This window comes from Apium graveolens, chromosome 4 (assembly GCF_009905375.1).
Source record: "Apium graveolens cultivar Ventura chromosome 4, ASM990537v1, whole genome shotgun sequence".
Lineage (NCBI taxonomy): Eukaryota > Viridiplantae > Streptophyta > Magnoliopsida > Apiales > Apiaceae > Apium > Apium graveolens.
In genome coordinates this window covers 12,858,716-12,883,247 of record NC_133650.1, presented here as the reverse complement: position 1 = coordinate 12,883,247, position 24,532 = coordinate 12,858,716, and the positions used below count along the sequence as shown (strand labels likewise).

The window sequence follows — 24,532 nt, the reverse complement described above, 5'->3', positions numbered from 1 at the left end:
TACATATCGCGTAAATAAAATCAATAGAATCACTTCTTGTGCTAGTCTCTAGTTTTGTGTTTCCCGTTGTGCTCTAGATCAGTTTGGTAATAAATCAATTATGTCTGCTGCAAGCTTTTCGGCTCCGGTGGCTGGATCCACCTATGTTGGCTTAAAACCTATCCCGCCAAAGCTGTTTCAGATGAAGGATTCAGTTGCGTGAAACAGGAAGACTGTTTTGAATGGATCTAAAACTCACTCTATGAAGGTACTTTGATCGGAACTTGTATTTTTGTTTTTAATTTTTTTTAAGCTGTTTATATTACCACCTTTTGTACTGCTTATAGTTGGCTCTCGTTCACTACACCATAAAATGCCTACTGTAACACAAAAAAAACGTTGTATTAGGGGGTAAATATGTTGCGCTTGCCCCATTTTTAAGCTAAGGTAACATTTTCTTAAAGATAGGTTTTTCCATGTTGCCTTAGGGGTCTAAGGTAACATCTTTGGTGCCTAAGGCAACATCGTGTTTTAACTTGTTTATATGTTGCCTTAGCTTGCTAATGTAACAGAAAGAGAGATCAGTTGTAAATTATTTTTTATGTTACCTTAGAGTTTCAAAATATTTTTAAAAAAGTGGGACCCACATATAGGACAGTTATTACGTGGAATATGGGTCCCATTTTTTTGTATTGTAACATTTTATAAAGCTAATGTAACACTTTTCTAATAAAAAAAAATGAAAATTTGTTGTTGATATTTATGCAATCCCAAAAGCAAATTCATTAACCCAACGATCCATCCAACAATACCATTTCATAAAACCGATGTACAATTAAATGTACTATATCTAATACATCCCAAACTTCTTAATCTATGAAATACAAACATTACAAGTCTAATTTACAAGAATCGTAATTAACTCAACTAATCCGGCACTATCTGCATGATGGCAAACTTTGCAGCTTTGGAGCTTCCTCTTCGCCCAGCTCATTTGAGACTCGCACACTAGACGTTTTATGCAAAAACAAGTACATGTAATGTAAGTGACTGAAAATGCATTTGTCTTAGTAAAACTGATTCTCCCTTTGATAAGTTATGGCCCAATATATCATCATAAAAATGATACGAAGGATAATCGTAAAACAAAACACAGTTGTTACTACCTTGCTGCAGCCAAAAAACCAAGAGCTATCATCATTTCCCAACCATTGATATTGAGGCTGCCAAAAGAGAAAACATTTATTTCTTAAAATTAAATGATGATGCCAAATTATTACAGTGGAATTGTGTATAAATATATACCAGATGGAAAGGGCATCAATGGCAACCTCTGCATTCTTCATGTTCCCTGTCAAAAGAATTAGTATCGTGTTGTACCACAGTTCGAAGCTGCGAAAGAAATCACATTTCTAAAATTAACACGCAGAGTTTGTGGAATAAAAAACAATGATCATGGTTTATAAATCATAATTTCTCTCTACTTTTCTAAATTAAATTCCTCCTTAATTCCGTAGTATGACCTCAAGAATGTTTACACCTATGGAATGATGTAAATATGTAATTAATACATTAAAATAGGCAGAGAAGGTCATTCCAGGTCTTCGTGCCTTTATTAACCAATATATTATTAAGCCTTTGAACTTTGAAGCATGGATATTTCAGAAGAAATTTCAAGGTAATGTGTAAATTCATTTAGGCCTTTCAGATGCTAACAGATATGGTTCCTTCATCTTTGACCATATAACAGTCCAGAAGAGGAAGGGTAGGAAGAATATGTATCAAGCAACACCAATATCTTATATATCTAAGACTTATTATATCTTTTACTGGCTGCAACGCCAATATCTTATATATCTAAGACTTATTATATCTTTTACTGGCTGCAACGCCAATATCTTACAGGCTAACCATATCTTCCCTTGAATTATAACTTGTATATCACTAAATTGTTCTAGCAGGGAGCCTAAGAGGCACATGACAGGGAGCATTGGTATGAGCCTGAGTATACCTTTCGGAACAACCTTAGATACATCATGGCAATAATAAAGAAGTCCAGACCAAAAGATAGTTTTTAATATCACTAGACAAGGAAACTGGAAATACGTCAGTATTGCAACTTCAACAACCTACATTGCATAATACATGAGAACTCTGAAAGAAACTCTGAGACTACAAAACTTGAAAAATGAAATTAAAGAGTCAGTGTCCAATGTCTAGCAAAACTGACCGAATATAAAAGATTAGATAGTATTCTCTGAATATAGGTCTGTTAAAATGCATGACCATTCCAAGACATAAACCCAGTTCACGAAAAATAACATTTAATCAAAATCTAACACATTCTGTTGAGTTCAGAGATAAGGACATGTTAACTATAATGCAGATAAAGGAACTAGAACATTAGCTTAAAAAATCATATTTCATTTAAATTGTTCATAATAGAACACTTAGTCCAACACTGTTTCACACTTCAACATACTGCTATGTCGAGACATTCAATTATTCAAAGAGCGCATACTAATACTATCATTAATAATAATGTGTACAGTAGAAGCATAAGACATGAAAACAAGAGTGAAGATTAAAAAAAGACATTACTTTTTCATGCAAGATATTTAGACTAAATTGTATATCCCTAAATTGTTCTAGCGGGGAGGTTAAGAGGCACATGACAGGGAGAATTGGTATGAGCCTGAGTATACCTTATGGAACAAATTTAGATACACCATGGCAATAATAAAGAGATAAAACTACAGAAGTTCAGACCAAAAGATAGTTTTTAATCTCCCCGAGTTTCTGCATACATATTTTTCAAACATATCTAGTGAGAACAAGTCATACCGTAGATATTAAGAAATTGAACTTGATGAATTATGATTAACAAACCTTGTAACCTTTTGGTGCAGAAGTAAATGCACAAACAGTAAGGTAACCATTAGTTAAAGGGTGTTTGAAATGGGCATATTTTCTTATCAACTTTCTAGAAAATAAGTTAGTTTATGAAATAAATTCACTCATGATATCACCAAAAAAAGGCGCAAAAGCTCCAAAAATACCAAAAATCAGAATCAAAATACCTAAAATTAAAACTCCAAAGCTCCAATTCTACCAAAGAAGACCCGAAGTCAAAGACATAGAAATTAGTTGAAGGCCCTAATTTAAACTAAAAAATTGAAACCCCATTTCTAAGAAGCCCTAATTTGAAGTTTTCAAATTAGGCACGACCGTAGCTTTGAATCAATTAATTTGTAGACTCATTGATCTAATTATGTAGTCGGTGTGAATAACAAAGAGCGAGAGAGTGAGAATTGGGACTGAGAAATCGGGGTTGGGAGAGAGACAACGGGGTTGGACAGAGACAGAGATGGGTCATAGATTATGGTAAGATAATGGTAGGGGGGAGAGTGGTAGAGAGAGTAGCGACATAGTACAGAGAGAGAGAGTGCCGAGAGAGATGGGTAACGAGAGAGTGTGTGTTGAGAGAGAATGAGAGGCGGACTGAAAGAGAAGTATAACGAGGGAGATGTCAAATTTTTCAATTTGTCTAAAAAAAATTGGGCGACTTTTTGCCCAAAATTTCCCTCTCTCTGCAAATTACTTGGGCCCATAATTTGGATATATATTCAGGCCCAAATTGCAACAATTATGTAATAATTAATATTTAAATATTTATACAATTTTTATATATTTTAATATATTATATAAATTCGTATATTACATTTTTATATTTTTTAGTTTTGTTATAAAAATATCGTGTATCATATATCTCTTATATTAAATTTGTATTTGTATATCGGCTTAGAATCTTGAAAAATGAGTTAAAATTAATATTTAATCTTAAAAATATTATAATTATGTTTTAATACTCTAAGGTGACACTTTGACAAAAATGTTTCAAGCTACAACACTTTCTACCTAATGCAACATTAGGTTTTTGGCTAAGGTAACATAAAAACCACAATGTTAGATTAGCTCATGAGTACCATATCTAGGGTAACATGTTAGGTAACATTCTTTAATGAGGGCGTTGTGATAGGACTTATATGGTGTAGTGGTTTGTGTGTAAACAGACTTGGAATCCGATTGATAACAAGAAGTTTGAGACTCTCTCCTACCTTCCACCTCTCACCGATGATTCAATCGCTAGGGAAATTGATTACATGATGAAAAAAGGATGGATTCCATGCCTTGAATTTGATGCAGTAAGATAGATACTTCATAATTTCTTTATTAGTATGATTAATACATATCCTACTGGAAATGTTCTACAGTTTTTGTTCAGCTAGATAGTTCTTAATTGTTTTTATCTACAATTGCATCAATTTTAAGTGTTAAAGAGATATGACAATTAGTTGTTGCAGAAAGTGTGACTTCTGGTAATTGAATTGTATTGTGATCTCCCTTTGTTTGGCAAAGATAACATCTGGAATACAACCACTAATTCTTAAAAAGATTTGCTATTTGCATCCACTCTTTATCATAATTTAAATTATGTTGTAAACTTTCAGTTTAGCAGGTGTCTTGTTTCTTGATAGTTGATAGTGATAGAACTTGACTCAAATGTTAGAAACTGCATATTTTTTATATAGAAAATATTCATTGTGTGTCCGATGTTATCAAATTTTCTATAAATGCATTCCAAATTGTGGCACTGATAAATAATTTTGTACAATCTTGAAATTGCCATCTCTGGAGATGAACTTTCTGTTTCTTTTCTCTCTTGCATGCACAAAATCATTATATAAATCAATGGCTTGAAGCAATACTCTGTGGTCTGAAGTTTTTTGTTAAGCAGGGGTTGAAATACTGATCTCTTGTTCTGAACATTTTTGTCTACAGCTGGGGTATGTTTATCGCGAGAACAGTATAATTCCTAACTACTACGATGGGAGGTACTGGACAATGTGGAAGCTTCCCATGTTTGGTTGCACGGACGCATCTCAAGTCCTCCATGAAATCACGGAATGCAAGAAGGCATATCCTAGTGCTTACATACGGTGCCTGGCTTTTGATAACATTAGGCAAGCTCAATGTATGTCGTTCGTCATCCAAAAGCCCACAACCACCTCCTAGATCCTCTGCTCCTTGAAAAAGTTACAGTGCGACCCTGTTCTGCTTTTGCATGTTCAATGAAATCAATGAGTGATTCCATAGGGGTAATTCAAAATTTCCTTATTCTAAACTACTTACAGTAGTTATTATTGCTAAAAGGAATTGGCTGTACATAGTTGCTTGTATCAATTGTGTTGTCATACTCAACAAATATATCATGGGTGCATCTGTGCATTTCTTGTCACAAACGTCCTTATTTAAAACTGGTTTTATATAAGTTTGTATTTTCGTACTTGCCATATATTTTCAAGGGAGCTTTTGGTCTTTAGAATGCCATAAATCATTGTTCTAAATCTACTCCAGTTATAAACAGGTGGATGACTAGGTCATCAATTTTGATGACAAGTTTCACCTCACCTTTTAACTTGAGAGGTGATTATGTTGTGTTCTTTTTAATAATCTGTGTTATTTCAACCCAGGAATTCATAGTCTGCAGTTAATAATCATATTTGACCTTGTTGTTCACCTGCTGGTCCTGAAACTCAAATAGTATAAACGATATTCTTATTGATGAAAACAATAATGAGAGCCTGCACTTGCTAAGAAACGCATGCTACCTAGGTAAATAATTGTCTGAATGTTGGAATAATATTAATTTTTTATGTCTGAATGTTGTTGTTTGACTTGGTTTGGAAGTGCAGCAAAGTTTCTTGAGTTGTTTTAGGATATGTTATTGATGATTTCTCTCACTTCTAAATAATGGGAATTTATATGGGCCCTTGCTGTCTTGTGTAGAGAGGATTTATGTCTCAGATTTTGAAGAGTGTTCAAAACGGGATAGTGAAAAAACTATCTTACAATTTTCATTAGACTGAATGTCTTCAGTTGGTTTCTAGATAATGTAATAGTTTAGATTTGTAGAGAGGATTTATGTCTCAGATTTTGAAGAGTGTTCAAAACAGGATAGTGAAAAAACTATCTTACAATTTTCATTAGACTGAATGTCTTCAGTTGGTTTCTAGAGAATGTAATAGTTTAGATTTCAGATCATATGTTTTACTATTTTGGTTGACGTTCTCAGACAATAATTATACAATTAGTGATGTAAAACTTTACACAATTTGGTCTATAAACTTTTTACACATCACTTTCAATTAAGAAAAGTTGATGTCAAAAAAGATAATGTACATCACTTTAAGGTAAAAAAACTGATGTCAAAGAAATCCAAGTTCAAGTTTAAATGAAATATAGAAATCACTTTGTTTAAGATTAAACTGATGTCAAGTAACATTATAAACATCACTTTTAACCAAACAAAACTGATGTCAAAAAAATACAATGTACATCAGTTTCAGACAAACAACTGATGTTAAAGACTAACATGTTCAGTCTAAATGATACATAGAGATCACTTCATTCTAGAAAACACTGATGTCTATACGCTAAATTAGACATCACCTTTCATTAAAGAAAGAGATGTTTAATATGTCATTTTACATCACCTCTGTCAAAATTATCGATGTTTTTGTTATAAAAAACATAGCTCAATATATGTTTAATATGTTTTAATAGGTGTAATTTAGTTATTAAATAATTTTGTTATAGCATTTTTTGTAAAAAATCATCACATAGACTTCAGTATTTTTCACTAAAATCGATATTTTTCTGACAAAAAACATAGCTCATGATATGTTTAACATGTTTAATTAGGTGTAATTTAGTTATTAAATAATTTACTTATAGCATTTTATGTAAATAATCAACACATAGACATCTATTTTTTTAACTAAAATCAATGTCTAATCGAGTATAGACATCGGGTATTCACCGATGTCTAGAATAGACATCACCGACATCAACATCAGTTGGGAAACAATATAGATATCGGCCAAAAAGCGATGTCTATGGACTCTTTTCTTATAGTGCCAGGATCCTAGTCGAACCTTCGACCTGGATTTTGGTCGAAAACTAGTGTCTTTCTTTGCTTCCTGGTCGTTTGGTTTCGACTAGGATCCACGACCTGGGTTTCGACCAGGATCCTAGTCAAACCTTCGACCTAGATCTTAGTCGAGACTTCTACGCTTATTTGCTTCCTGGTCGTTAGATTTTGACTAGGATTCACGACCTGGGTTTCGACCAGGATCCTAGTCGATTCTTCGACCTAGATTTTAGTCCTGGACCCCATTCTTGAAAAATATTATGCTTGATTCAGGAATTCGACCTCGATCCTAGCTCGTCTTTCGACCTCAATCCAGTTCTATTATACCCGTAATTTTCGGGTCTCTGTTCGAAAGAATTCGAACAGAATTCACGAGCTGAAATTCGACCTCAATCCTGATCCATTATACCCATAATTTCCGGGTGTCTGTTTAAAAGAATTCGAGCAGAATTCACGACTTAGAACTCGACCTCAATCCTGGTCTTATTGGGCTTCCTTCTTATCCAATTTTGATTGGGCCTTATCTTTTTTAGGGCTTTGATTTGGGTCTTCTATTTTCCCAAATCCTAATTGGATTTGGGCCTTCTATTTTCCAAATCATAATTCGATTTGGGCTTTTTATTTTTCCAAATCTTAATTGGATTTGGGCTTTTTATTTTTCCAAATCCTAATTTGATTTGGGCTTTTTATTTTTCCAAATCCTAATTGGATTTTGGCCTCCCATTGGGCCTCTTATTAATCTGGGCTTAATATATTAAAACACCTTCTTTAGAATTCTCTAGAATTCTCGGGAATTTTTATTTAATTTCTTTGGAATTCCTTGGAATATTCTGGAATGTTCCATTTCTGGACTTTTTTCTTTGGGCCTTTATCCTTACTGGGCTTTTTATCCCTTCAACTTCACTTTTTCACCTATATAAAGGAGTGAGTAGAGTCTACTGCTCCTCACTTTCTCATTTCTAAATTCTCCTTCTTTCTTCTTTTGTTAAGAATCTCAGAGCAATAACAGTAGGTCGGAGTATCTTAATCCCCAAAGCCTTTTTTAGGAGCATTACTTCAGGTAAGACTTCTCCCTTTACTTCTTGTGCTTGTTTTTACATAGTTTGCGTTTTAAAATTGTCTCCTTATGTGCCTTTTTTTCCAGATGGCTGATAAGAAAATGACCCATTTGGCCAAGATGATTGTGGCTAGAAAGTCCAATGAATTCCCCATTCGGTCAAGGTACACTTCCATATCAGTGCGCATTTAGACGCGCACGACCATATCAGTACCTTGCGGGATCCAAAGGAGCTGGAAAAGTTGAGCGGTTGTTTCAAAATCAAGGATCCTTTCAAGCTAGTTCTTGTAAGACCGGCCGACAGGGGCTGTCAATGGAGGAAAGACGCAATATGCGTCTACAGGGATACTTTAAGGGCAGGTATTAGACTCCCCTTTCACCCATTCATCCCTGTTTTGCTAGCTGATATGGGCATCAGCCCTTGCCAACTCCCTCCTAATTCTTGGAGGTTGATTATGTGCTATCTTTCGCAATGCACCAAGCACAATGTCTCTACCTCTGTTGCTGTTTTTAGAAAGATTTTCCAGTTCAAGAACAGTCCTGACAAGAATCCGGGGTGGGTTTCTTTAAATCAACACCCAACCGTTCCCCACATAGTGAACGTGAAGTCCATCCCTGATAACAACTTGGGGTGGAAGAAAGATTTTATGTTCGTCGTTTGGGAGGGTGGCGATTGGGGCACCCTATTTCGCTCGTCTTTTGGGCTAGCCGTAGATGGGAGCCCAAACGATATAATTTTGTCTGAGGAGAAGACCAGAGCTTTCAACCTCCTTACACAAGATAATGGGACTTCCCATTCTTGGGATCTTATCAGGGAGACCATTCTTGTAGAACGCGGCCTTTCTCCCGTCCCTAAGAAGAGTATGTTTCCTTCCTTATCTAGTTGTTTTCGTTCCTTCTATCTTCTACTTTGCTAACTTCTCAACTCACTTATCTTATTTGTTACAGTGGCTGAGAAAATTGAGGAGGCTACAAAGCCTAAAGACCTGGAAATGACCAGGATGAAGCGTGCTGGAATGGTGTTTAAAGACCCGCGGCTTGGGGATCGTTTCCCGGAGTTCCTACTCCAGGCAAAGAAACCAGGCGAAGAAGGCCCCGGCCAAGTTTTACGTACCAAGCAAAAACCAGGGTCTTACTTCCAACCTGCTTGTGGAATCCGGGGCAAGGATTCGATTGTTGGCAACACAGCACTTGCCAAGGAATGGTCTATGCATTCCATTTCCCCAGTTGACTATCAAGACTTTGTCCTTCAACAGGACTTGGAGGCTAACGAGCTTTTCGGAGCCCAGGCTTTGGCGACGGTACGTCTTTTTCCTTTGCCATTCGTAGTTTTTTTTTTATTTTTTCCATTTCTTACCTTTGCTGTGTATCTTGTAGGCGAACGCCCATTTTCAAAGGGCGATTCACCAAGCCAAGGCTTGGAAGGTTGGCCTCGAGGATGCGAACAAGAAGCTGGAGGAGGCCAACCAAAGAATAGAGGCCCTTGAAGCCCGACTTGCCTCATCTGCTTCTAACTTGGAAACGGCCCGGGCTGACAATGTTATCCTCAAGGCTCAAAAGGATAAAGCCTTTGACGGCTGGATGGACACTCAGGAGTTCAAGGATTTAATGGTGGCGCATGATGCCCTCCTTCATCAAGTCAGCTATAAGGAAGGCTGGGACGCCGCTGTGGATGCCATTCAGTACGAGTTTCCAGAAGTCCGGGAACAGTCCTCCTTCCCTTCCGAGTTCCAGCACTTGGGGGTGTTACAGATAAGACAAAATAAAAAATAATAACTAATATTCATCCGGAACATGCTAAACAAAATTATACAATTGATCCAATCTGTAATAAAAAAATAAAAGTAGACCAATAAAAATTTATTAGATCGATATAATTTCATCAAGCTAAACAAAATAATAAACGGGCTTAAACTAAAATAAATATGTGAAAGAAAATTCGTAATAAAATAAATATATAAAAGAAAACTCGTTTACCTCATTTAATGTCATCAGACTAAAACAAAATTAAATTTATTATCCATTCGGTCTAAGAGAAAATATTTTTTACCTATTTACCCCGGATCAATAATATTTATTATTTTATTTTAGCTTGATTTTTCAAATTCAACTAATTATATGCAGTTTTTAAAATTTTTTATTTCAAATTGGATAAATAGTATAATTTTGTTTAGCCACTCCCGGTGAATTTTATATATTATTTTTTTTAACGAAAACCATTATACATATTATAATTATATCATGAATATTTATCTTTTAATGAAAGTGTTTTGTTTTAAATATTACAATAATTACTGTGAGCGAACCTACTACCAACCAAACTTTTATTGTTTACCAACCAAACTTTCATTGTTTAGTTTTTAATATAATTGTGTAGATATGCGGTATAATTTGGTACAACGATTATCCCCTAATTTTAATTATTAAAAAATAAATAAATTGTCGTACTAAACTAATAAATAAAAAATTTAAATATTAACATTTAAGCTAGTAGATATTAAAAAGAGAAGCATCTTCAGTTCTCTAGTCCAATAAGTAAAGCCAACATCACACTTCTTCCAGACTTCTCTGTTGCAGCCACCTTCTTTTGTACAATGATCCAGTACTGTCCCAGCGTAGCTTCATTCTTTTTGCATCGGAAAGTGCCTCCACTCAAGACGGTGATGTATGATCGGACTTGCTGTGCAGATATCGGCAATTAGCGTCATTTCGACATCCCCTGGGAGTGTTTAAGTACGTGCTCGGCTCCTGATGCGGATTCAGCGTAGATGGTCCTTGCCCAACTATTTGAGTGTTTGCATGCAACGAAGAGCAGTTCGTGGGACGGGTTGAGTGACTAAAGGCGGCTATCATATTAGCAGCAGCCTGCTGGTTGACCATTAGCAATGTAACCAAATCATTCACTAAAGGATTCAGACCCATTGCTGTTACGAGTTGTGTCCCCAGCATAGGTATCAGAGCAGTTTGTCCTGAGATAGGGTACGGGTGCATCTGGAGTAGAGGTGGATTCCTAGGCAGAAGGGATGGCAGCCCATTTGTGGTGGCTGTAGGCTGGCGGTTTGTGGCAAAGAAAATATAGCCACTGGTGATATTGGAGGTTCCATTCTCATACCAGCAAACGTTCTATTTTCACTGATTGGACTCTCAATCTCTATATCCGATTCCTAGTTGGTACTTGGTGAGTAATACAGAGGTGACATTGGGGTCATTGTTGCTTCTGGTAATGGTATGTCATTGTTAATTAGGCTCTTATTGCTGCTTGATGTGACCATTGAAGAAACGGTTATTGAAGGGGCAGAGGATTCACCAGTAATGCAATGTGAATTGTGTCCAGGAGCTGTATTTTCCCTTGGAAAGGTAAGTCACGATTCATGAATGGTTGCGATGGCACTGGCACATGACTTTCCTTTAGCTGTCGAATCATATATTTTTATCAGTTTCTCCACATCTCCTGGGTTCTGTAGGAGACGCGCTAGCAAGTCCAGGTCAAGAACATCCTGAGCAGGCACCAAAGATGTCCAAACAATGGGTTTGGGGATGACTACTCCAGTATTTTCTCGGACACAGTAAAACTGATCAGGGTTTTCTCTGGGAACTGATTTTGTTGGCTCGATTCCAGTGAAACTTTGCCCGCTGAAAAACTTACGAACAGTATCTGTGTCGAGCCATTGCATGAACATGCCCAAATCAACTACAGGTTCACCTTGCCCCAATGCGACGCCATTTAAAGCATTTACGGCATCAATAGCCATGGACATTATTTCATCATTCACTGATGAAGTAGTCAGGAATGGTGAACTGTTGTTGAGCATGTTGCCTTTCTCCTCTATGGGTATTATCAGGGTTGTGTTGTCTGAATGGTTAGTGGGCTCCGCCTGAAATCTGACATTAAAATAAAAAGTAAAACAATTAATCAGAGGTGCTAAATTAGGGTAAAGTTATAAAGTAGACTTGAGAACAAGAAACTTTACCTAAGATCAGCCACACCCCATTTAATATTCAAAGTTAACTGTGATTGAAATCCTTGTGTAATATTCAACATCAGAACTTATAATAAAAAAGTGCATAGCATCTTTAACTAAAAAGATATCAAAATGTATGTAATATCAATGTTTCAACTCATACCTTTGCAGGACACATCCATTCTATTTGTAGAATATCCCCATGTCTTCCACCTATCTTTGCATCCACCGCCTTATGAGCACCTATCTGTGCGGGAAATAATAATAAGTTTAATTATTATTACTTAAAATGTGATTCAAAATATTTTCAGTCTTGAGAATAAGCACGAACTCCTGAAAGGAAAAAGTCTAGCCTAAAAATATTTAAAGATAGATTTGAAATTGACAATATTAAGATGAGAACGTTCAAGTACGATGAAACCAATTCTAGAAAAAAAATTGTCCTTAACTGCTAATTAAACATCAACTCCCTAATTAGTTTGAAATAGTATGGGGAAAGCAAGAATTTTAAAAAATTATGAAGTGTGACGATATATCAAATAATGCGACATCTAAGATACTCCCTCCGTCCCTTTCAATTGTTTACATTTTTTAGAGAGTGTCTGACACGCATTTTAAGGTGCATATAAAGAATAGTTCTGTATTTTTTTTTAGAATTTTGTTTTTTTGAAGAAAAATTAAAACATTCAACTTTTATTCAGAAAAAGAAAATTGTAAAAATAAGTTACATAACTATACCTTTTATGCACCTTAAAATGCGTGTCGGACACTTCCCCAGAAATGTAAACAATTGGAAGGGACTGAGGGAGTATATTTTATATAAGAGATCACTAAATACGTGTGCACCTCATTCCATATTCTTATTCCTAAGGTGCGCACAAAAAGTCCATTACGGCTAATTAATTAAGGACCTTGATATTAATAAAGGGAGGCTTTTCACTTGGCAAAAAGAAGAAGATGGAAGGCTTCTCTCACCCTTCATAGTTAATAACACATAAGACAATATGTATTTTATCTTTGAGGATTCTAGATCTACTTCTGAAGATTATAAACACCTGAGTCATATAACAAACATTATCTTAAGTAATTATCTCCATTAAGGTGTTATAGGAAGACTTTATATGGATCTTATACTATTATTTAACACATTACAACCTCAGGCATGATAGCAAGTCGTACTTACATATGAATTTTTTAGTTCGGTTTGAATTGTAATACTTAAAAAGATTTGAGAAGAAATGTGTATACAAAGCTGATTACAATTAAAATAAATTGAAGTCAATCTGTTATTAATGAGTTAAACAATAACAACAACAAATATCATAACATTATATGCAATCTTGGATTAAATATAAAATAATATTATCCGTATATCTGTGAACGTGGAGGAGGAAGTAAAACTTTAAGTTTGATGGAGCATTTTCTTCATTGCTTTCCGGCTATGTTTTAGAAATTTGATTTACATCATATTCAAACAAAAAAATGAATTTAGAAAAATAAATTAAATTTAGAAAATATGGAATCAGATGAATTTAACGGTGATAAAAATCTAATAGTATGCTCGCAACGAAATAAATTCAGACAACTTACTTATATCGGGATGATGAGCATTTTACAAAGACGAGGACTTCTTGCGAATCCGACAAATATTAAAAAAATGCTAATTTATTGGGCCTAAATCTCAATCGATGATATAGAAACTGTTATTCAAATAGTAATAGGAAAGTGGTAAGGGGTGTATGTGAAATGAGTTTTCTAATTGGTACACAAACTTTAAGTTTTGTTATTAGATTAAATGATAATGATCTTAATTGGCTCAAAAAATGAAGGAGATTTAGATCTATATGGTTTGATGCAGAGTGGAGAAAAAAACTGATTTAAATGTATATCGAATAATGGAGAATGGGGGAGAAAAATAGAGATTTTAGATCTATATCGGATGATGGAAATCTGGATGAAGAAAAATATTTGATGTATATCGGATGATGGAAATTGGCGGAGAAGAAAAGAGATTCAGGTTTATATCGGATGACGGAGAGTGGAGCAGGAGAAAAGAAAATTAGATCTATATCGGACGATGCAGGGTGGACGAGAATAAAAGATGGTTGTGATGGAAAAGATACAGTAGGAAATGAAAATTATTTATAACGTCTTTCGAAGAATCTAGAATAGACGAGAGGCTTTCGAAGAATCTAGAATAGACGAGAGCCTACATGAGGATATAAGTGTCGCAAATCAATGTTTATGTTATATTAAAAAATGATATGTAATATTTATTTGATGCATTTTTTTATATAAATCTATATTTAATAGAGTCAAATGCATATGGTGTACTCGTTTTTTGGTTGTCACATCACTTGGGATGGTAAATTTTAAAAACCGTAACCGGTGAATTTTCAAATTTTTACAAACTATTAAATATGACTAACTATATTACTCGTGTCAAGGTTATTTCAAACTTGTACTCAACTGGTACATACTATACTTAAACTATCATGTTAAAATATGTAAGTTGTTAAACAAAAGTAGATCTAACTTTTATTCGTCCAATATAAAATTTCAATATAAAATTTCAATAGAAAATAACATTTATTAAAAATAACATCATAAAGGTGGTCGCCATTTTGTCATTTTTAAATTCAAGCCATATACTTGAAGCAGTAGCATGTAAAGTTTGAATTGATTTTTTTAATGACTAAACCCCGTGAAAAATTAAAAGAAAACTGGGGGACTCGCAGGTATGAGTTGTGTATAACTTTTATAATATTTGAATTTACTATATGCATTGCATTTGTAAATAAATCTTTCGCATTAGTATTAAGAAAAAAAAATTCTATTTACAAGAAAATAATTATTTTTACGACTATTAATATATGCATAAATTAATACTTTCTATCCTTTTCCACTTCCAATGTTTTTTACTATTTTGGTATATTTATAGTACTCTATGAACATAAATTCTATAATCGAAATAATAAATATGAGCCGTGTAATTTTTGGCTTTTTTCATCAACATATCTCTGGAAGGCATATCATAGGATTTCACTAGCAAAATTTAATTAAATATTAGAAATATTCTTCCTATTAACACAATTAATGGAAAAATTAAAAAATTTGAGACTATTTAAAATATAGTTAGATATTAAATAAATGGGGTGTGCTCGCAAGGCTGATTCACGTAATTGAATGGTGCTAAGTCATCCTCCGCCCGAATCTAGAGAGAAATAAAGAGACAGATATGGTGAGAGAAAAGAGTGGGAACGAGAAAATGGGAGGACGAAGATGGAGGGGACAGTGAGAGAAGATAAAAAGAGAGAGGGGGAGGGGCGGGGAAAGGAATATTAAATTCTGAAGGAATGGAGAGACATGAGGAGAGAGGTAGATGGAGAGAGGGGGAATTGAGAGGGAATGGAGGAAGAGGAAGTTGGCTAATATGAAAATGGAGTGTTGGATGATTGAATGGAGAAGTGGTGGGGGCTTGGTTAGTGAAAGACCCGATAAATATTGGGTTATTACGAGGTGGAAAGGAGAATAAAACAACAAGTTAATTGAATTATGGGGGACTCTACATGTTAATGGCTGTTTAATTTGGTAGTAATTTAGTATTAATTGGGAGGCCTGGCTGCCAGATTCAGTTTAAGTTGCAAATATATAATATATGGAAAATACTAGAGCCCCATATATTGTGAATTTTTTTTTCCCAAATACTTTTCAATTTGTCTAGTGTGTGTCAATAGGCACATGTTAAATACTAAAAACTATAAATTTAAAGCATTTTAATTTAGAGTATTTGGTAGTTTATAACCCACTTTTATTTTCATTTTTGTAATTTGGGTCTACATTATTTTATGTGTCAACATACACCCCATAAAATTAATTTCGCTTCTATTTGTATCCCACTCACCACTTTCCATCCAAGATGACCATTAATTTTAATCGAAGTAGGGGCATTTCAGCAAATTACTAATTCAAACAGAAAAAAATAAGAGTAATTGACACTTTGTAACCCATTTCTTTGGGCATTTTTTCAATTCGGGTCTATATTATGTATCCTTGCAAGTTGCACCTTTAACTTTTATATCAGGGGAAAAATTTAAAATTTCTAGTATTCAAGAATAAATTGCCACATCATTCGATTTCCCAATCCAAACCTACAAATAAATACATGAATGGATTGCAAATAGGGCTAATCAAAACCTATTTATGTAATTGTTGTTAATGCACGGATCAAAATAAGCAAAAATTATAAAAGTTTATGTTTATTCTGTGCATATGAGCACATCATAGAAAAACGAATCTATACTCTTTATTAATAAGCGAAACTATGTATAATTTGGTGCTAAAAGTACCAAAGTACCAAATTTTGCTACTTACTTGACATAAGTTGACTTCCATTCTCTATTAACTTTATTTTTAACACAACTCGACTTATATTGTTTGTAAATTTAATTTTCTTTTTAGTTAGTGTTCATCCAATCTTCTTTTTCATTTTTAAAATAAAAATATTTTTTAAACGATTTGTAAATTATATTAAAAAATTATTAAGTTACGTTAAATAAAGTAAAATAACTTATATTTATGTTTAAGTTTATAAAACCTACAAACTACTAACAATAATTGACTTATATTTTCTGTAAACTTTATTTATTTATAAATTATATTAAGAATTTATTAAGCTCATTAAATTAAGTAAACTAACTTATATTTACTTTTATTTTGAAAAACTACTAATTACAAACTACAAAGTAAACTATTAACACGGATTGACTTCTATTCTCTGTAAACTTTATTTTCTGTAGTATTATTTTAAAAATAATTAAGTAATAGCAAATGACTTTAGTAATATTTATTAACTTATAAACTGATAATTATTAATTTATCGATCGTATTTGTTACTGTCCATCACAACATTTATATACTTTAAATTAAAAAAAAATTAACAGTAACAAATTTATGGCCTGTATTTAGATTACGTTTAGTAATATTAAATTAAGTTTAATAACATCTATTTACTTTTAATTTGTAAATTAATTTTATCGATAATTAAGTAATATTAAATAAACTATATTGAAAAGGCTAATTATAAGATAATTATCAAATTATATTAATTAATATTAAATTGTCTAAAGAACAGAAATTTGGTTCATAAGATAGAGATACAATTCGTTTCCCAAAAATAACACTAATATGTTAGATTTTTTATATCAAGTGAAACAATGCAAAACTAGAATTATATGGAAAAATTTCATTACTGATTCAATTATTTTTAACTACATAACTATTTTTTACAAGTACTAATTTAACATTTTATATTAATATATTAATTTTAATTCGTGTTTCACACGAATTATGAATAATTCTCTACAAATATTAATTCGATATTTTTAGTCTCGGTCTCATGTTTCGCACGGGTTATCAACTATGTATACTAATAAGCGAAACCATGTTTAGCTCCCAAATCTTGGTACTCACTAGAAAATTATACAAATATTTTTGAAATTTTATATAATAAAATCTCAACATCTCAACTAACAAAAATTAACTTTTACTCTCTCTAAATTTTATTTTCCTTAATTTTTTATTTATTGCCGAACATCCAAGTGTCGGTTTAATTTCAAATAATCGTATTAGTAAGTTAACATGACATATTTATATAAGTAAATAATTAGGCGCATGCATAACTAGAACTATACGGTGAAATTTTAGAGTTACACTTAACTTCAATTTTTTTAACTACATATTTTAAAATCATTTTATAAATTATATTTAGATCTGTATTTTACTCGAATTATGAGTTTCAGTTTTATGTAAATAATATTGTGATACTGTTATTTTTAATTTCGGGTCTGTGCTTGGCATGGCTTACCAACTAATATCTTATAAATGGTAACTTTCCGAGACCCCACGTGCATTCATAATCGCACACGAATGTAATTTCAAAATGTGTCATGTCACGTTACTTTGTAACTATTTTTTTATAAGTTTGGGGTTATCTAGTATTACTCGTTATATATTGACAATGAGATTTAATGCATCCAAATTTTGTAATTAGCAATCTGAACTGAGCCAAATCACCAAATTTTCTCATAATCACACCAAATTTTCTCAATTATCAGTAAATTTATATCATAATTACTAAAAATCATACCACCACCTAAGAAATCATTGAATTCAAACATTTAAATGAAAATCATCAATTATTATATGCAAATTTGAAATGTTTTGAAATAGGCTAAAAATTCTAACATATTAAATATATCCAAAGTGGAGAAAAATACTCAAGAAAAATATGTCTTCAAATAGGCTAAAAGGCTACCTATTAAATATGTCTTAGTGTACTAGAAAATCTATCTCTTGTGAGATAATCATTTATTCTCCACAACTTTTTAGTGTAGTTCATAGCGTATATTTTCAAATTTACACCCTCGTAGCAACATTCAAATTTTTTTATTGAAAGAGGGTAGTGATCTAATAATTGTTTTATCGAGTGAGTGTAGCGATCTATTAACATAGAATTTTGTTAAATAAGAAGGGAATTTCTGACAATATCTTGATTATTTATAATAAAGTTAATCAGAAGTAAGTAAGGGTCAAATGATAAGAGGAAACACTACTAGAATTCTGTCAATAGACATCGGTCCTTAGACATCGGTTGCTCAGACCACCGATGTTAAAGTTCTTTTAGACATCAGTTATTTTAAAACCGATGTTAATGCTTATATTAGATATCGGTCGAGAAAATAACCGTTGTCTATAGTTATTTTTCAAAAATGAGAAACGTTAGTTAGACATCAGTTTTTTATATAACCGATGTCTTTGTCTTATAGACATCGGTTGTATTTTACAACCGTTGTCGATGATTAGCTTAAAAAAATTAAAAAAAAAATACGCGGAAACTTTCCCCCCTTTATTCCACAAATATTCCCCCTTAACAAAAAAAACCCGTTTCCCCATTACCAAATTATTTTCCTCTCTCTCTCTCAATTCACTCTGGTCTCTCTCTCTTCCATCTCTCTGGTGCTCTATCTCTTCCATCTCTCTGGTTCTCTGTCACACACACACCATGTCAGTTGATTGCAAGTATATATGGTTTCAATTAAACCCCGAATTGAAGAACACCTTCAATTACTCAAACTCCATCTACGAGAAACCCTAATTTCTGAACAGGTTTGTTTGTTCAATTAGGTTTAAGATAATTGAATTGAAAATCTGTTTTTATCCTTCAATAGTGGCCAATGAGTGGTTTCGCGATTTATATATATGCATAAATGTTATGATATTTTTGGCTTTTATGATTTCATTCTATTATGTTCGGGTTAACAGGCGATTGAAGATGCAGTAGCATAGGCATTTGTTGAGCACTAGTCAACATTCGATATGGACAGATCTGGTTTGCTAATATATACCAAGATAACTCTATGTTGACTTTCTAATTTTCTGTGTTTTTTGGTGATTAATGGATGTTTTTTGTTTTAGTTCTTAAAGTATGTAACGGGTTTTAATTTTGATACCTTGTTGACAAATTTGGTGTGTGGGTTTCTGATGTATTGCTTAAAAATTTAATCCTGATATTCTTCATCTCGATTTAGTTCTTAATTATTATTGGGTTTTGTTTTTTAAATTTTGTTTCTCTCTTTTTTCCAACAGGTTCAGAGGTTCGTTGAGCTTCACATGTTTGTATTCACTTTCATAGTCTTAAATTTTCCATTAACCTTAAACTAGGAGAGAGATAGAGATAGATGAGTCAGAGAGAGAGAGAAAGAGTGTCTATGTGTGTGTTTTGCTGATTATAATAATTGGAGAATTTGATAGATCTTGGATAAGCAAGTGTTAACAGTATTGAAAGCGGTGGAAGATAAGATAGATAATGAGATCTCAGCTCTAGATCGTCTCGATTTGGAGGATATCAAGGTTTTGAGAGAGCAGAGGTTACAGCAGATGAAGAAAATGGCCGAGAAGAGGAGACAAGGGGTTGTGTTAGGTTATGGTGAGTACTTGGAGATTTATGTCGAGAAGGAGTTCTTTTCTGTTGTTAAAGCTAGTGATAGCGTTTGTCAATTTTATCGCGAAAATTGGCCTTTCAAGGTATGATTATTATGTGTATCTCCGTGTTCGTAATTAATTTTATGTTTTGTGTTGTATATTTTGTGTAATGCATCAAGTTTGATAGTGTATTAGTAATTAATGATTTTGTGGTGGAGTGAAATTACCCAACTGTTATTGTGTCAGTTTTTTTAATAAAAAGATTTTGTCGAATTGTGGTTTCGAATTAGAATTAGTTTGTTAAATGGACTATTATAAGAGTTGGTAAATAGCTATCAATTTATGCAAAGTGAGGCTAGATACAGGGTATGTTCTACAGGTAATACAGGGTATGTTCTAAAGTTTCCCTTGTGATGATTATTAATGGGTATCTTGTCCTGGATTTTTTCATTTCTAAAGTTAACGAAATGTTGTTTGGGTTTGTGGTCTATACTGAAACTGCTGCATACGTGGCAATGCTTTCTTGATAGACTCCAGAGGTGTTGTAGTGATTCAAAGTCAAAGGAGACAACTTTGTGTGTAAATAATGATAACTTTGTCAAACAGGTTTTTGGTGGTCGCCTAGTAAGCAAGGTAATCTTGTAATTAAATGCTTAGTTTTTACATAAATCTCTTTTACTCATTCACATATAAATGACTCTTTGTATGTGTTAAAAAATTTCAGCTGAAATGTTGTAATTGCGAGCACTTATCTGATACTTATGAGCCCTCCATTGATTTGAGCCTGGAGATTAAAGATGTAACCACCTTCCAGGATGCTCTTGAATCGTTTACAAAGCTTAAAAAGATAGAAGATCCAGATACAAAGTTCATTTGTGAAAACTGCAAGGAAGAAGTGTTGATTCACTATGGGAAAAAGTCCAAATTTGGGTTTACTGTCTACCCATCACCACAGGTTTCAACTTCTGTCGTTGAACCCTACAACAATGTCCTTTCAACCCATTCACTCCCGGAACACACTGATATCTCTATTCTTCTGGACAATTAGGCCATTTATGACATTTGTAGGTGCTCGCTAGACATTGAGCGTCCCACCTACACCAACCTTAACAGGCTTGTTTCTCAGGTATCACTCTTCATGATTTTATCTAATTTTTTTTGTTTTTTCCATTCTTATCTGGACCTGTGTACAGTTTTTGAACTTCACTGAAACACACCCAAACATTTTTGCTCATTCTCTTGGGGAAGATGATATAGGGGAATTATATTTTCTGAATTTGTTCTAATGCTAGTTCTTTAGTATTCCTAATCATTTGGTCTGTATATGTTTAATTCAGATGATTTCCTCCTTGACTACATCTCTGCGATTTGATGGTGCTATAATATGGATATGACTGAGTTCCAGACCAACTTGGTCCCATATCCACGGATCCATTTCATGCTTTCATCATATGCCCCTGTCATATCAGTTGAAAAGGCATACCATGAGCAACTCTCTGTGGCTGATATAACCAACACTGCGTTTGAGCCATCCTCCATGATGGCCAAGTGTGATCCTCGTCATGGGAAGTACATGGATTGCTATTTGATGTATCGTGGTGATGTTGTCCCCAAGGATGTCAATGCAGTTGTTGCAACTATCAAGACCTAGCGGACAATTCAGTTTGTTGACTGGTGCCCAACTGGATTCAAGTATGGAATCGACTATCAGTCCCCTACTGTTGTTCCTGGCGGAGACCTTGCCAAGGTTTAGAGGGCTGTCTGCATGATTTCAAACTCCACCAGTGTGGCTGAGGTGTTCTCCCGCATTGACCACAAGTTTGATATCATGCATAATATTGGAAATTTTTTAATGCTTCATGTTCTATAACCATTTAATTATAACTTTAGTATCTGCTCACCATTTATGTATTTATAGTAGTTTTGAGATCTGTATGCTACTTCAGGGCATTACTACTCTTTCCTTCGTTCTGCTCCAAACACCTGGTACAAGTTTGATGAGTCAAGGGTGAGCACATGTCCTCCATTTATTTAGTGTCACCTACCTTATTAACTGATACATACTAATTGATTCCCTAATCACTGTTTCAGTTTATGCATCAGATATCTTTTAAAGGATTGGAAAATTTTTAGGCGAGACATATATCTTTTTATTGATTGGAAGCATGGTAAAGAAAATTGGAGCCCGCATGAAAGGGGATGACTTGAGTACTAGAAATAGAAATATGGTTAATTTTACACATTAGTTGTACTTTGTTTAGAATGATGAACATATTTGATATTAGTTGTACACATTGAGAATTTGTTGATCTTGAATTCAATTGAGTAATAATATATATGCATTGGTTGAGTTTTGAGATTTAAGTTTTTTAATACATTGTCTAATATTCGATGTTAATGAAGGGATATTAGCACATATAAACAAGGCAATAACATCAATTCAAAAATAAACACCTGATGTCTATTTATCATATTAACATCGGTTATTTAAAAAATAAACGATGTCTATTGTTCAAATTGACATCGGTTATTTAGAAAACAATCAATGTCTATTGTTCAAATTAACATCGGTTCTTTAAATACAACCGATGTCTAATAGGTTATAGATATCTGTTTTTTATTTGTAATCGATGTTGTTTTATAAATATTGCTTGTGTGTTATAGTTTTAAATAGGTCTAATCATCATAATATTACATTTCTGAACTTGACATTACACAATTATATAACATCAATGTGAATTAGACATCAGAAATTTTCCAGAAACGATGTGTAATATTACATAGAAATTGGTTTTTAACCGATGTCTATGAGAAAATATATTTAATAGAGTCAAATGCATATGGTGTACTCATTTTTTGGTTGTCACATCACTTGGGATGGTAAATTTTAAAAACCGTAACCGGTGAATTTTCAAATTTTTACAAACTATTAAATATGACTAACTATATTACTCGTGTCAAGGTTATTTCAAACTTGTACTCAACTGGTACATACTATACTTAAACTATCATGTTAAAATATGTAAGTTGTTAAACAAAAGTAGATCTAACTTTTATTCGTCCAATATAAAATTTCAATATAAAATTTCAATAGAAAATAACATTTATTAAAAATAACATCATAAAGGTGGTCGCCATTTTGTCATTTTTAAATTCAAGCCATATACTTGAAGCAGTAGCATGTAAAGTTTGAATTGATTTTTTTAATGACTAAACCCCGTGAAAAATTAAAAGAAAACTGGGGGACTCGCAGGTATGAGTTGTGTATAACTTTTATAATATTTGAATTTACTATATGCATTGCATTTGTAAATAAATCTTTCGCATTAGTATTAAGAAAAAAAAATTCTATTTACAAGAAAATAATTATTTTTACGACTATTAATATATGCATAAATTAATACTTTCTATCCTTTTCCACTTCCAATGTTTTTTACTATTTTGGTATATTTATAGTACTCTATGAACATAAATTCTATAATCGAAATAATAAATATGAGCCGTGTAATTTTTGGCTTTTTTCATCAACATATCTCTGGAAGGCATATCATAGGATTTCACTAGCAAAATTTAATTAAATATTAGAAATATTCTTCCTATTAACACAATTAATGGAAAAATTAAAAAATTTGAGACTATTTAAAATATAGTTAGATATTAAATAAATGGGGTGTGCTCGCAAGGCTGATTCACGTAATTGAATGGTGCTAAGTCATCCTCCGCCCGAATCTAGAGAGAAATAAAGAGACAGATATGGTGAGAGAAAAGAGTGGGAACGAGAAAATGGGAGGGCGAAGATGGAGGGGACAGTGAGAGAAGATAAAAAGAGAGAGGGGGAGGGGCGGGGAAAGGAATATTAAATTCTGAAGGAATGGAGAGACATGAGGAGAGAGGTAGATGGAGAGAGGGGGAATTGAGAGGGAATGGAGGAAGAGGAAGTTGGCTAATATGAAAATGGAGTGTTGGATGATTGAATGGAGAAGTGGTGGGGGCTTGGTTAGTGAAAGACCCGATAAATATTGGGTTATTACGAGGTGGAAAGGAGAATAAAACAACAAGTTAATTGAATTATGGGGGACTCTACATGTTAATGGCTGTTTAATTTGGTAGTAATTTAGTATTAATTGGGAGGCCTGGCTGCCAGATTCAGTTTAAGTTGCAAATATATAATATATGGAAAATACTAGAGCCCCATATATTGTGAATTTTTTTTTCCCAAATACTTTTCAATTTGTCTAGTGTGTGTCAATAGGCACATGTTAAATACTAAAAACTATAAATTTAAAACATTTTAATTTAGAGTATTTGGTAGTTTATAACCCACTTTTATTTTCATTTTTGTAATTTAGGTCTACATTATTTTATGTGTCAACATACACCCCATAAAATTAATTTCGCTTCTATTTGTATCCCACTCACCACTTTCCATCCAAGATGACCATTAATTTTAATCGAAGTAGGGGCATTTCAGCAAATTACTAATTCAAACAGAAAAAAATAAGAGTAATTGACACTTTGTAACCCATTTCTTTGGGCATTTTTTCAATTCGGGTCTAT

General features: G+C 33.2%; 2 pseudogenes; both read left to right on the top strand.

The window, feature by feature from the left end:
• Positions 1-100: 100 nt before the first annotated feature.
• Positions 101-5,055, top strand: LOC141716670 (ribulose bisphosphate carboxylase small subunit, chloroplastic-like; annotated as a pseudogene).
• Positions 5,056-19,369: 14,314 nt separating this feature from the next.
• On the top strand, positions 19,370-21,845 carry LOC141718341 (tubulin alpha-4 chain-like; annotated as a pseudogene).
• The last annotated feature ends 2,687 nt before the right edge of the window (positions 21,846-24,532 follow it).